Genomic DNA, 13448 nt, shown 5'->3' on the forward strand with positions numbered 1-13448 from the left:
CCACCATACAGAATGGAACCAATAGAACTTAGAGAACAGAAAGAATAGTTGAAGGAATTCTTAGATAAGAGATTCATTAGACTCAGTGTTTCCCTATGGGGCGCTCCAGTATTATTTGTATCCAAGAAAGATGGTTCTCTCAGAATGTGTATAGACTACCGTCAACTCAATAAGGTCACGGTCAAGAACAAATATCCTCTCCTGAGAATCGATGACTTGTTTGACCAACTTCATGGTGCTATTTATTTCTCTATAATAGACCTCAGATCCGACTATCATCAGCTTAAAGCCAGAGAAGGTGACATCCTGAAAATAGTTTTTCATACTCTATATGGTCTCTTTGAATTCTTACTCATGCCATTTGGTCTTACCAATGTCCCATCCGCTTTCATGGACTTGATGAACCGTGTGTTTAAGTAGTACTTGGACATGTTCGTCATAGTCTTTATAGATGATATTCTAGTCTATTCCCACAGTGAGCGAGATCAAGTAAGCCATCTCAAAACATTACTTCAGACTCTCAAAGATCATCAGTTATTCACAAAATTTAGTAAGTGTGAATTTTTGCTAAGGTCAGTAGAATTCCTTGGTCATATAATTTTTGGTGATGGCATTAGAGTAGATTCTCAAAAGACTAAAACAGTAAGAAACTGGCCTCACCCTATCTCTCCATCAGATATCTGGAGTTTCTTGGTTTAGGCTAGCTATTATAGATGGTTTATTGAGGGATTTTCTTCTATTTCATCCCCAATGTCCAAATTGACTCAAAAGAAATTTAAGTTTCAGTGGTCAGATCCTTGCGAGAAGAGCTTTTAAGAGTTGAAGACTTGATTCACCTCAGCTCCAGTCTTAACTCTTCCAGATGGTTCAGATGGGTTTGTAGTATATTGTGATGGATCTAGAGTAGGTTTGGGTTGTGTCATCATGTAGCATGGTAAGGTCATAGCCTACACCTTCAGATAGATTAAACCCTATGAGAAGAATTATCCTACTCATGATCTTGAGTTAGCAGCCATGGTCTTTGCCTTGAAAACTTTGAGGCATTATCTATACGGTGTTCATATAGATGTCTTCACAGATCATAGGAGTCTCCAGTAAGTATTTTCTCAGAAAGATATCAATCGTCATCAGAGAAGGTGGTTAGAGCTCTTGAAAAATTATGAAATGAGTGTCCTTTATCATTCGAGCTAGGCCAACATAGTGGTCAATGCTCTCAGTAGACTGTCTATGGGTAGTGTTTCTCATGTTGAGGATACTAAGAAGAAGTTGGCTCAGGAAGTCCATCAGCTTACTAGACTAGGCATTCGTCTAGTCAATTCTTTAGAGAGTGGTGTATGTGTTCAGAGTAGCTCAGAGTTATTTCTAGTTTCCAAGGTGAAGGAAAAGCAAGATAGATATCCCAGCCTAGTCAAGTTAGAAAAATTAGTTCAGGATAAAAAAATAGAGGTTTTCGCTCAAGGGGGAGATGATGTTATTCGTTGTCAGGGTCGTCTTTGTGTTCCAGATGTAGATGACATAAGATAGAGAATTCTTGAAGAAGCGCATAGTGCGTGCTACTCTATTCATCCAGGGGCCACAAAGATATATCGCAACTTATGGGGATCTATTGGTGGAGTGGGATGAAGAGAGATATTATAGAGTTTGTGGCTAAGTGCTCTACATATCAGCAGGTTAAGATAGAGCATCAGAAGCCTAGTAGGTCCATGCAGGAGTTCAGTATTCCTACTAGGAAGTGGAAAGTTGTGAACATGAACTTTGTGATGGGTTTTCCTCGAACTTATCATCAGCATGATTTAGTCTTGGTCATTGTTGATAAAATAACTAAATCAGCTCATTTCTTTCTAGTTCATACCTCTTATTCAGCCGAGGATTATGCCAAACTCTACATCAGGGAGTTGGTCAGATTGCTCGGTGTTCCATTATCTATTATCTTAGATAGAGGTACCCAGTTCACTGCTCATTTCTGAAAAGTATTCCAAAAGGGTCTTGTTACCCAAGTTCATCTCAGTACAACTTTTCATCCTCAAACTGATAGTTAAGCAGAAAGGACAATTTAGACATTAGAAGATATGCTAAGGGCGTGTGCAATCAATTTCCAGGAAAGTTGGGATGACCACTTACCTTTGATTGGGTTTTCATATAACCAGAACAATCACTCCAGTATTCAGATGGCTCTATTTGAAGCTTTCTATGGTAGGAGATATAGGCCTCCAATTGGTTGGTTCGAAGTTAGTGCAGCCTCAGTCATTAGTCCTGATTTGGTATTAGACGCCTTTGAAAAAGTCCAGTTGATTAGAGAAAGACTCCGTGCTGCTCATAGCCGACAGAAGTCTTATGCAGATGTTTGCTACAGATCTCTCCTATGAAGGGAGTGAAGATATTTGGCAAGAAAGGAAAGCTCAGTCCCCAATATATTAGACCCTTCAAGATTCTCAATTGATTCAGCAAAGTAGCTTATGAGCTCCAATTGCCTTTAGATCTAGCCTCAGTTTATCCAATCTTTCATAGCTTTTTGGTCAAGAAGTGGATAGGTGACCCATCAGTTATAGTCCCTATTTAGAGCATTGATGTTCAGAACACTCTCTGTTATGAAGAGATTCCAGTCAAAATCTTAGACTATCAGACTCGTAGATTGAGCAACAAAGAAGTCTCTCTAGTTAAGGTTTTTTGGCAAAATTAGTCCATCGAGGGAGATACTTGGACAGCAGAGGAAGACATGCGTACTAAGTAACCTCACCTCTTCTTCGCCAACTCAGATTAAGCTTAAGGTAACAGTTCTCCTTAAGCTTACTCAGTTTCATGTTCAGTGTTCATCACAAACTTGGAATGCAGTTTCTTGCTCATGTTCCCATTATAAACTTGGTATCAAGTACCATTGTATATTCAGTCATGCACTCATGTATCAGTTCAATCATGTAATTATGCATCATACATGCATTCTCATTATGAGAAACTCAGTTCTTCAGAACATTCAGTCATGCATTCATGAATCAGTTACACATGTATCAGATATGCATATTCAGTATTATATATTCAGCTTGTTTATCATATCAGTCATGAGATCATGTTCTAATTATCCATGTTCAGTATGTATGTCAGTTATCTTTTCTCCCCTCTTAGTCAGTCTCATTCGAAGAAATATATTCTCAAGGGGGAGAAATTATAATACCCATACTTTTTACTAGCTAATTTCATCTCAAGAATGTCTAGCATTATCTTCTAAATTGAATTATGGTTATTCCATGAGGAAATTTCAATATTTTTACTTTTTGTCATGTGAGAAATTCAATAAGCTTTCCATCGGTATAAGACTTACCTAAATTCAATAACCGGGTCAAAAGTTATGACTATTTCAAGTTCCTATTGTAAAATAGTGCCATATTAGTCAGTGGTGTGCCATGCCACAAGAGGAAATGGCATTTGGAAATTCCAGTAGGGGTTCGCGATTATGGCACATCGTGCCAGGGCCCAAATTTAGAATTGTCCTTTTCCAGTGTCTTAGCGTGATTTCCTCCACGTCCCACCCAAAATACGTGATTCAGCCACTTTTCACCCTTTAACATGTGATTCAGCCACTTTTCACCTAAAATACACTCTCCTCTCTCAAGTTTCTCTTAAGAATAAGCTAGGGTTTTCATAGAAGATCCAATTTCAAGAAAGTTTTACCATCAATCTTCATGAAACCACGAACTAAGGTATGCATAGTGTTCATTCATGGACTCCTTTTGTCCACGAAGCCCAAGAATCTCTTTTCTTAGTTTAAGTTTATGAATTTCATGTTGGCTTTGTTTTATTTATGTTGAGAATGATCAATTGAATTCAAATCCATGTTGGGTGATCAATTTTATGTGTAATTGATTTGTATAGATGTATATTCATGTGAACCTATGAATAAACCCGAGATGATAAAATTAGAGAGATGAATCATGATGATTATTTGTTGTATAATGTTTTCTACCTGTTCTATGACTACCATGTGTTTGATTAAATTCCTAGATAAAGGAACAATGCAGAACTAGTATGATATCATGAAATTCCCATGTATGAACAAGTTATGCCTATCACATGTTTTGATGGAATGCTTCTATAAATGTATTATGGATTATGATGTTAGTCATATGTTCAAGCAAGTTATGCTTGGTCAATTTTCTTCCATCGAGTCCTGGGGGTACTCGTACCCAAAACATTAGTTGTATGCCTAGAGCCATGTCATGTTTTTACAATACTCTCAGTCAAGTTATGATCCTTAGACTTCAGACAGTCTTATGACTCAAGAAATATCCATTATCTCATGAACTCAGTCAATTGTCAGATATATGTAGTATTCCATCAGTCAACGAAATTTAGTAACACAACCCATGTTTAGTTTAGTAAATCATGTTCAGAGTCTATTTAGATAGGAGTAGGAATTAGCACCGAGTGAACCCAAGGATGGGAACACACAGTATTAGATGAGGGTGTGATTCTTAGAAGTCATCCTTGCATTCCAGAACTATATAGCCAGCATAGGTTGAGACATCAACACTGTCCGATGAGGGTTGATGAGGTGGATAAGCACTATCAGATAAGGGCTCTACCATTCTCTTTTAGGGACACTATAAGATGAGGGTCGTCCACAGTTTGTCCTTACCGGTGGTACGGTATTGATACCCTTCTAATTGGGTTTATAGATTGGACCCCAACTCAGCCATAATGGCGTATCAGGGTCCTGTCAGTTAGATAACTACTTTCCATAGTTTCATGTTACAGAATCAGGACTGTTAGACACAGTCAATTAGTCTCTGTAATAGAACTCAGATAGTTCTTCAGATTTAAGGACTATCAAAAATAGTCAACTCAGATATAGTACAAAACACAGATAGTTCCATTAGATTCAGGACTGTTAGATATAGTCACTCATGTTATTAGTTATATTCAGATTTAGTAATTATTTTATCACAGTATTAGTGTCAGTTGTTATGTCTCATGCATGTATTCTCACGCTCATGGTAGTTAGTTAGTTATAATTATTGTTCATGTATATGAACCCTATGAATCCAGCCTACCTGACATGAATAACAGTACATTCAAAGTACTGGCGCATTTGTGCTATGGTGTCTTATACCATAGGTTCGGAGACATAAGCTCTAGAACAATAGTAGTTTCTAGATATCTGCAGACAAAGTTAAAAGTGAGTCCTCATCTTTCGAGGACATGATTATTTTCCCTATTATCTTATTAACTAGTTTATTAGTTGGAGTTAGTTGGCGACATATCCCATCAACTCCTTAATCAGATAGTTTAGTCAGTTAGAGGCCTTCTAGACTATCATGTTTCAGACTTCAGTATGTTCAGTTTTGTTTTGGGTATTTTATTACCCTACACAGATGTTATATCATTCAGATCATGTTCAGTGTTGAATCTTATGGCCTTTCAGTTCATGTTTCCACATTATAAAGTATTTTATGCAGTATACAAGAAAATATATCAGTCATGGGTTAGCTTGTGGTCCTTTAGAGTTTTGAGCACCGTGTAGCATTTTGGGTACCAGATTTGGGACGTTACACATGGCTATGGCAAAGAAGCGTGGATGCTATATTTTTGTGTTATTTAAAGGCAGCAAGGTCCTTTCACATCCCATAATAGTCCCTAAACACTTATAGATGAACTACAACCCTTATACACGTTATTTCCTCTTCAAAAATACCCAATAATCTTTTCTAAACCAAATGGTCAGAAACTATGTTGGGTTAATGAATTCAAGCTCGAGGGGTCTAATTTCTTGATGTTCTCTTCGATTTCTCTCCGTGATAAGATATGTGGGGCTATCCTAAATCTCATGGGCATAGGTTTTATGATTTTAACAAACTTTAAAGTTATATATATGTACGTATATGAAATGAGTTTTGGGAAATTGTTTTAAGAGAATGCATCATGAATCAAATTTGATGAAACTATGTCTTTTTTCATGGGGGTTTTCCATAATCTTAATTTATAATCTTGTGCATATATTATTTGAATTCGAAAAGTGATTTACGAATGTGAGTTGTGAAATTTCCTTTCTCATGATGAAATATATGGTCTTTGCGTGGTAATGAACTGTGAATTGTTTTGAGAGCATGAATTAAAAGTCCCCTTTTTATCATGAGATTTATGTATAACTAATGTTTTGGGGCTAGTTTATGAATGATGACAAATTCTGGACTATTAAATAGAACTTTAACAATAATGCATATGTTGAATAAATGGAATGTCCACCATGTGTTAAAGATTTATAAAGAGGGTGTGTTTGCATAAGTTTCTTATGATTTCGATAATCAGAACTCTCATGTGATTTGATAAATCTTTCGGTGGTCATTTACATGTTTTGAATGAGAAGGGCTATGGAATTGATATGATATGAATGACTTGAAAGTCTGGGTATGACCATACTCGATGATGATATGCCCTTAACAGAATAAGTATTGAATGTTTTAAAAGCATGAAGCATGGTTTTAAAGGACTTAAATTGGGCTTAAAAAGAGCTACATAGTTACCTGAATAAGGCATTTGAGTGTAAGGGTTCATTGTTAGAAATGGAGTTTTTCTGATTTAGGAGACATGATCGGCAATGGCCACTGTATACTTGCCCTCGAGGCACTGGTATAAAAGAATAGTATTTAGGACCACAATCCTTGCAAAAAACTTGGATTTGGGGGCTTTACCAATGAGTTAATGGCAGACCCATATAGCCCGTGGGTACTAGAAATGCAAGGTGTACCATCTAACTCATAAGTAAGAAAAATAGTTGAGTCATGATTACAAGAAAATGTGTTGAAGCCCATCAAATTATGTCCATGTATTTCTAAATATTTTATGTTGACATGTTTTTATGAAATGTTCACACTTATGTTGTATAAAAAATATTTTATTTTTGAATTGTTCTACGTACCAGTACCTTTGTGTATTAACCCCCTATATTTTAGATTTTTCGGTATAGTCCCATGGTTCATCGCATCAGTAGAACACTTGGGATTTGACATAATTGGTGAGCCATCCATCTTTCAGAACGCATTTACTTATATTTTAAGTCTTTGAGTATATGGTCTAACCGGGGGCTTTGTACTGGTCTAGATAGTTAGTTTTCATTAGAGGCTTTGTGGATGAGAGTTGAGTATTGTATTGTCATAATTTTCTTGACATAGATTGTATTATAATGAATCTCCATTGAATACTATTTTATCTTCTGCACTTTGATTTATGTATGGATCATTCTTATGATAGTACGCTAAGGGGTCGCTCGGGCCTTCGAGGTTCGGGATACTCATTGTGGTGAGGGCCTTAGTTCAGGTCGTGACATGGGTTAGCTTTGGAAATGCATTTTCTGTAAGTGGGACCCTGTTGGGGATATTGGTTTTGTTTTTGGACCCGAAGAACAATAGTGCAATATGGGTATTGTTAGACTCATATTAGTGAGTAGATTATGATTTTGATAGCATGATCGAGTTTTGAGAATTGTTATTAAATATGATCATATGGTGAATGATGTAAGGTTTTATTGTTTGGATTTGAGGTTGGCTTCTACCTACTCATATTCGAAGATGATGTGTGTTATGTATGTCATATGAATATGAATGTTAGACTTGATTGTGAATAAAATAACTTAGTATTGATTATTGATGTTTGGGGAATTAGATGATGATTTAGGAATAGTATGCCTCATTATGAAAATTGAGGATTAGAAGTGAGATTTTAACCCACCTTAAGATTGGACTTATATAGTTCCATTGAAGACCTTAGACGCTTGTTAAACTCTTAGAGAATGGACTTGGGAGTATTTTGAATAACAGTGGTAAATGAGTTATGGTCATATTATTTGAGGTGATGTATATGGCTGTAGACTACATTGTGATTAATTCTATGTATAGCTATGGATTATGATATTAATTAAGACCATGACTATGTTATCATTTAAATCATTGACTATCTTCCTAAAAACAAACACTATGCTCCTTGGTCTCTTCAATTTTTTTTGAAGAATTGTGTTAAAAGTATATGATTTTTAGCCACCGTAAAACCTACCACTATTTTTACTCGTTCACCAATTCACCAGGGAAATCCCCTAAAACATTTGAATCAATCATACCCAATAAGGATATGGCGTACACTGCAGTTTTAAAACCAACGCAAGCTATTTCGAAACCTGTCCCTCTCAAACCTGTTATGTATTTGTATGGGGAACCAAGAGTAATATGGGAGAAGGATGAATTCGAGAAGATGATTATTGATGAAAATTTTCATCATGCTGTCATTGAAAAATTTTCATATGGATGGCTGAACATTAAAGATTTACATAAGTTGATTCCGAAATAATGTGAGTTGAAGGGTCATTGCAATATTGGTTTGTTAAGTAATACACATGTTTTAATACGTGCTTCAAATTTAGAAGATTATGCTAATATCTTGTCGAAGCCTACTTTTGACATCATGCATAGAGGATGGACGTATTTAATGAGAACTTTGAAGTGGGACCCTATGTTCAACTCAGAAGAGGAAACAACTACAATGATTGCTTGGATTTCTTTTCTAGCACTGCCACCTTATTGTTTGGAGAAGGAAGCGGTATTCTCTTTAGCAGTTGTTGTTGAAAAGACATTATAAGTGCAAACATGGACAAGTTGTGCAAGGGTAAAAATAGAAGTGGATCTTTTAAAAGAATTTCCCAAAAGAATAAATGTTTGATTAAGAAAGCAAACAGGAGAGATTAGTGAAAAATGGGTACGAATTAAGTATGATTATGTACCTAATTATTGGAAGACATGCATGATTAAAGGTCATAATGAACAACAATGTTATGCAATACATCTGGAATTGTATCCAAAGAAAAATTCAGAGGATGTACTGATGATAGGCGAAATTACGCGCCTATATCAATATATTTTGCCCATATTTTAGCCTAGTTTCGAGAACTAATTATCTATTTCGTACACTTTTAGTCCTTTTTCCTGTAAATGAGCTAACAAATGTGATTAGGAAAGTTTCAGGTATAAATGATGCAAAATACAGCAATTTATGGCTTACTTGACGCAAAAGAAAGCTCACAAACGAGATGGAAAGGAGCTGGACGCATAAAGGACTAAATCTGCTGCATGGAAAATCTGTCCCGGGCTAAAACAGCATTTCTGAAGACTTTGGGACTTACAGACACAAAGCTGGATTTTTGCCATAATACATTAACCTAGTGCAATTAGGTTATGTGTTTCATCATTCTATTTGGATTATAATTTTGTAACCTTACCCTAGTACAATTGGGTCAAGGATTTCATTAGTATATTAGGATTTGGTTATTTATTTTATTAGTTGAGTAGGAGTAGGATAGGAGTATTATAAATACCCTATCATGTTAGAGATTTTAAAAGAGAAAGGGGAGGAGACATTCTGACAATTCATTCATCTCCTTACAATTAAGACATCTTCCTACAACCCATTCTCAATTCTTCATTCTTCTACTCTTAAATTCCACAACAAGAGAATCGTTACTTGCTACGGAATCACTAAAACCACACGCCAAACACCTACTATTCACGCCATCCACCATGCAAAACGTGATATCCTTCGCATTCATGGGTAACTAAATCTCTTAGTTGGGGTTATGGAAGCCGAATGAGTTACTATCTATAGCTATGAGTTTGTGAGTTCAAGACAAGTATATTGCTTATATCATTATTCTCTTCATCTTAAATCTACATTCTTTGCGGTTCAAACACAAGAACACGCCATTCTAACATCTAACCTGTTCGAGAGAAAGGTTATTTGTCTAGAAAAGAAGACGCATAGACCAACGCCAGTCTAACATCTGACTTGTTCGAGAGAAAAGTTATTTGTCTGGAAAAGAGATAATGTCAAGGTAGTAGGACACCCTTTCCTATTAAAAAGCTAGTGCCGTACCTGGACTAACTTCTTGGAGAATTCGTACCGTTAGTCACGCTTTAAGCTCGAGAGAGTTAAAGTGAAATAGTCCTTGTTTAGGTCGAGAGACGCTTGGATTTACCATCGACTACAATTCTCTATAAGCAATTACATGTCAAGACTCTACACACTCATAGCCAATAGAGACGTATACCTCAGAAGGTGGACATAACCCCAACGCCTCAATTCTCATTGTTTACAACACACGTGACAATCTCTCTTTATTTTGCTATTTTCAGTTCTTACATTCTTGTTTTGGTTACATACTACAATCCCCCCTTTCCTACGAGACTTGCACTAAAAGTCTAGTAATTTCTCTTGCTTGTTGGCCAAGCTATTCTCTGTGGGATCGATACCCAACCCAGGTTGGGTTCTATATTTGCTAACGACCGCTTTACACTCCCACGAGAGCTGTAGATTGAGCGTTATCATGTACAAGATGATACACAAACTCACAAGACAGATTAGCAGAAAGAGCATAAAAAAGAAGGAGAAGATCAATTTCAAGTGCAGAAATCAAAAAATGGAGGAGGAAAAGGTAAATACCAAGGAAAAGGGAGACAAGAGAATGTTTGGAATAGGAAGCTGACTCAACTGACCCTAAATGTCTGCATACAACAAATCAGTTTGATCATAATAGAAGATTAGTTAACACTCAAAATGCTTTTGAAAAGCTAATTGATCATAATAGAAGACATTATTATTCTCTTATTGCTCTAACGGAACCTTTTCAAGGCTTGGAAGAGATACAACAATACAAAAGAAGATTGGGAATGCACAAGGCAGTTAGTAATACTTCATCCAAGATTTGGGTTTTTTCGGAGAACATATAAATGGCTGACATAATTTCTAATATTATACAACAAATTACTTTGAAACTAAGAAGTAATGTGGTAGAAGTTATGAATACTATAGTGTATGCAAGGTGTAACGCACTGGAAAGGATGGAACTATGGGAAGACATTGAAGACATGGCACAAATTCAACAAATTACTTGGTTAATAGGTAGTTATTTCAATGTAATTTTTCATGAAGAGGAGAAACAAGGTGGATTAACTTTTACACAATATGAAGCGACAGATTTCAATCATTGTATCAATAACTATAGGTTGACTGAATTGAAATTTAATGATAGTAACTTTACTTTGTAGAATGGGAGGATTGAAAATGACTGCATACTTAAAAGGCTAGATAGAGTACTTGTGAATCAAGATTTTCTCCACATCTTGCCATCAGGTGAAGCTAATCATTTGATCAGACAATGTTCGGACCTTGCACCACTTCATATGATTTGAAATACTAAGGAGGAGATAACAGTTAAGCCTTTGAAATTTCTCAACTTCTGGATGAAGCACAAGGAGTAAAAAAGGTTGTAGAGGAAAATTGGAAAGTAGACTTTTATGGAAGTCCTTTTTAGATATATCAGGATAAAATCAAGATGGTAAAAGTAGCATTGGCACAGCAGAGCAAAGATACTTTTGGAGATATGTTTAAATAAATTGCTACTTCTGAAGATGTCATAAAGCTTAAGGAGGCATAGTTTGAGATATATCCCTCTTCCAACAACTGAGCTGAGCTATGCAAAGTAGAGGCGAATTTAAAAAGATTCAGAAATATTGAAGAAGAATACTAGAAGCAGAAAGTAGGCATGAGATGGTTTAAGGAAGGAAATAATAATTCAAAGTTCTTTCACTCTTATGTGAAGGAAACAAGAAAGAAACTTCATAGAGCAGAGATTCAAACATCTCAGGGAGATATGGTTACCTCTCAAAAACTATTGGTGAAGAGATAGGTTTCTTTTTTGCTAATCAGTTTAGGGAGGACGGATGTCCGGTGGATTTTAGGACGTTAAATCATATCCCTAAATTGATCTCTGAGGAGAAAAATGAGTGGTTACATGCTTTGCCAACAATGGAGGAAGTCAAAAAAGTAGTGTTGATTTAAATTAAGATAGTACCAGTGGTCCTAATGGATTTTCAGGCCAATTTATCTGACTTGTTGGCAGATAGTGGGTGGAGATATTACGAACATGGTGAAGGCTTTCTTTTATGGTCATCAGTTACCAAGATTTGTCACTCATACAAATATGGTACTCATACCTAAGAAGGAGTTTATAAAATTTTGGAGATGTGAGGCCTATAAGATTAAGTACCATTGTTAACAAAGTCATCTTCAGATGTCTCCATGAGAGGTTGGTGACTGTTCTTCCTAGTATAATATCTAAGAATTAATTTGGTTTGGTGAAGGGAAGAAGAATCAAAGAAAATGTTCTGCTTGCTCAAGATATAATTAGAGATATAAATATGAGTAACAAATTTCATAATATAGTGGTGAAATTGGATATGGCCAAAATGTAAGATTTTCTTGGATCTTTCGTACCAAAGTTCTTAGAATATTTGGTTTTTCAGAAGTCATTAATAACATGGTTTGAAGAAGAGTTTTGGATAATTGGAATTCAGTTCTGATTAATGGTCAATCATATGGTTTGTTTAACTCAACAAGGGGGCTGAAAAAAGAAGATCGTGTGTCACCAACCCTTTTCATTGTTATTGCTGAGATCTTATCTAGAGGATTGAATAATCTGTTCAAGAATGTGGAGTACAAGGGCTATGGACTTCCTAAATGGACTCTAGATATTGATCAGTTTTCCTATGCAGATGATATAATTTTGTTTTCCTCTAGAGAAAAGAGATCAGTAAGGAAAATAATAAAAGTGTGAAAAAACTATGAACAAGTTTCTGGGCAGATAGTTAATAGGGATAAAAGTTTTCTCTATCTTTATGAAAAACCTCCTCTTGATATTGGTTTAAGGTTAAAAAGACTTTCAGGGATTAAGGTAGGCAATTTTCCTTTCACATACTTGGGGCGTCCCATTTTTTATGGGAGGAAGAATAAAGCATAATTTTAAGAAATCTTAAGCATAGTGGTTAGAAGAATTTTTTTTCTTGGCAGAATAAATTCTTATCATATGGGGGAAGATTTATTGTAATCAATTATGTTTTACAATCTATGCTGGTTTATCTTCTGTCAGCTATGAGCCCCCCTAAGGGAGTAATTGACCAACAACATAAGTCTTTTCCTAAGTTTTTTTTGAGTAAAATAGGAGGGGAAAAAAGAAAACATTGGATTTCCTTGGATGAGATGTGTTTCCCCGGGAATGAGGATGGTATTGGGTTTAGATCTCTCCAGGATGTGTCCAAGGCTTAATTTTCTAAATTATAGTGGAACTTTAGAGTTTTTACATCTTCATTATAGGGAGCTTTTATGTGGAACAAATATTGTAAGAAATTTCATCCCTCAATTTCTAGACAATTAGGAGCCTCTCATGTTTGGAGAAAAATAGTAAGTGTGAGGGGTGAGGTTGAGCATGAAATTTGGTGGCAATTAAAATCAGAAAATGTGATCTTTTTGTTTGATAATTGCACCAAGTTTGAAGCTTTATATTTTCTTAAAAATGATTTTAAATGAGAGAAGGAGATAGAAGTGAAAGAATTTATAAAGAAAGAGGATTGAGATAGGAG

This window comes from Capsicum annuum, chromosome 1, assembly GCF_002878395.1.
Source record: "Capsicum annuum cultivar UCD-10X-F1 chromosome 1, UCD10Xv1.1, whole genome shotgun sequence".
NCBI classification, from domain to species: domain Eukaryota; kingdom Viridiplantae; phylum Streptophyta; class Magnoliopsida; order Solanales; family Solanaceae; genus Capsicum; species Capsicum annuum.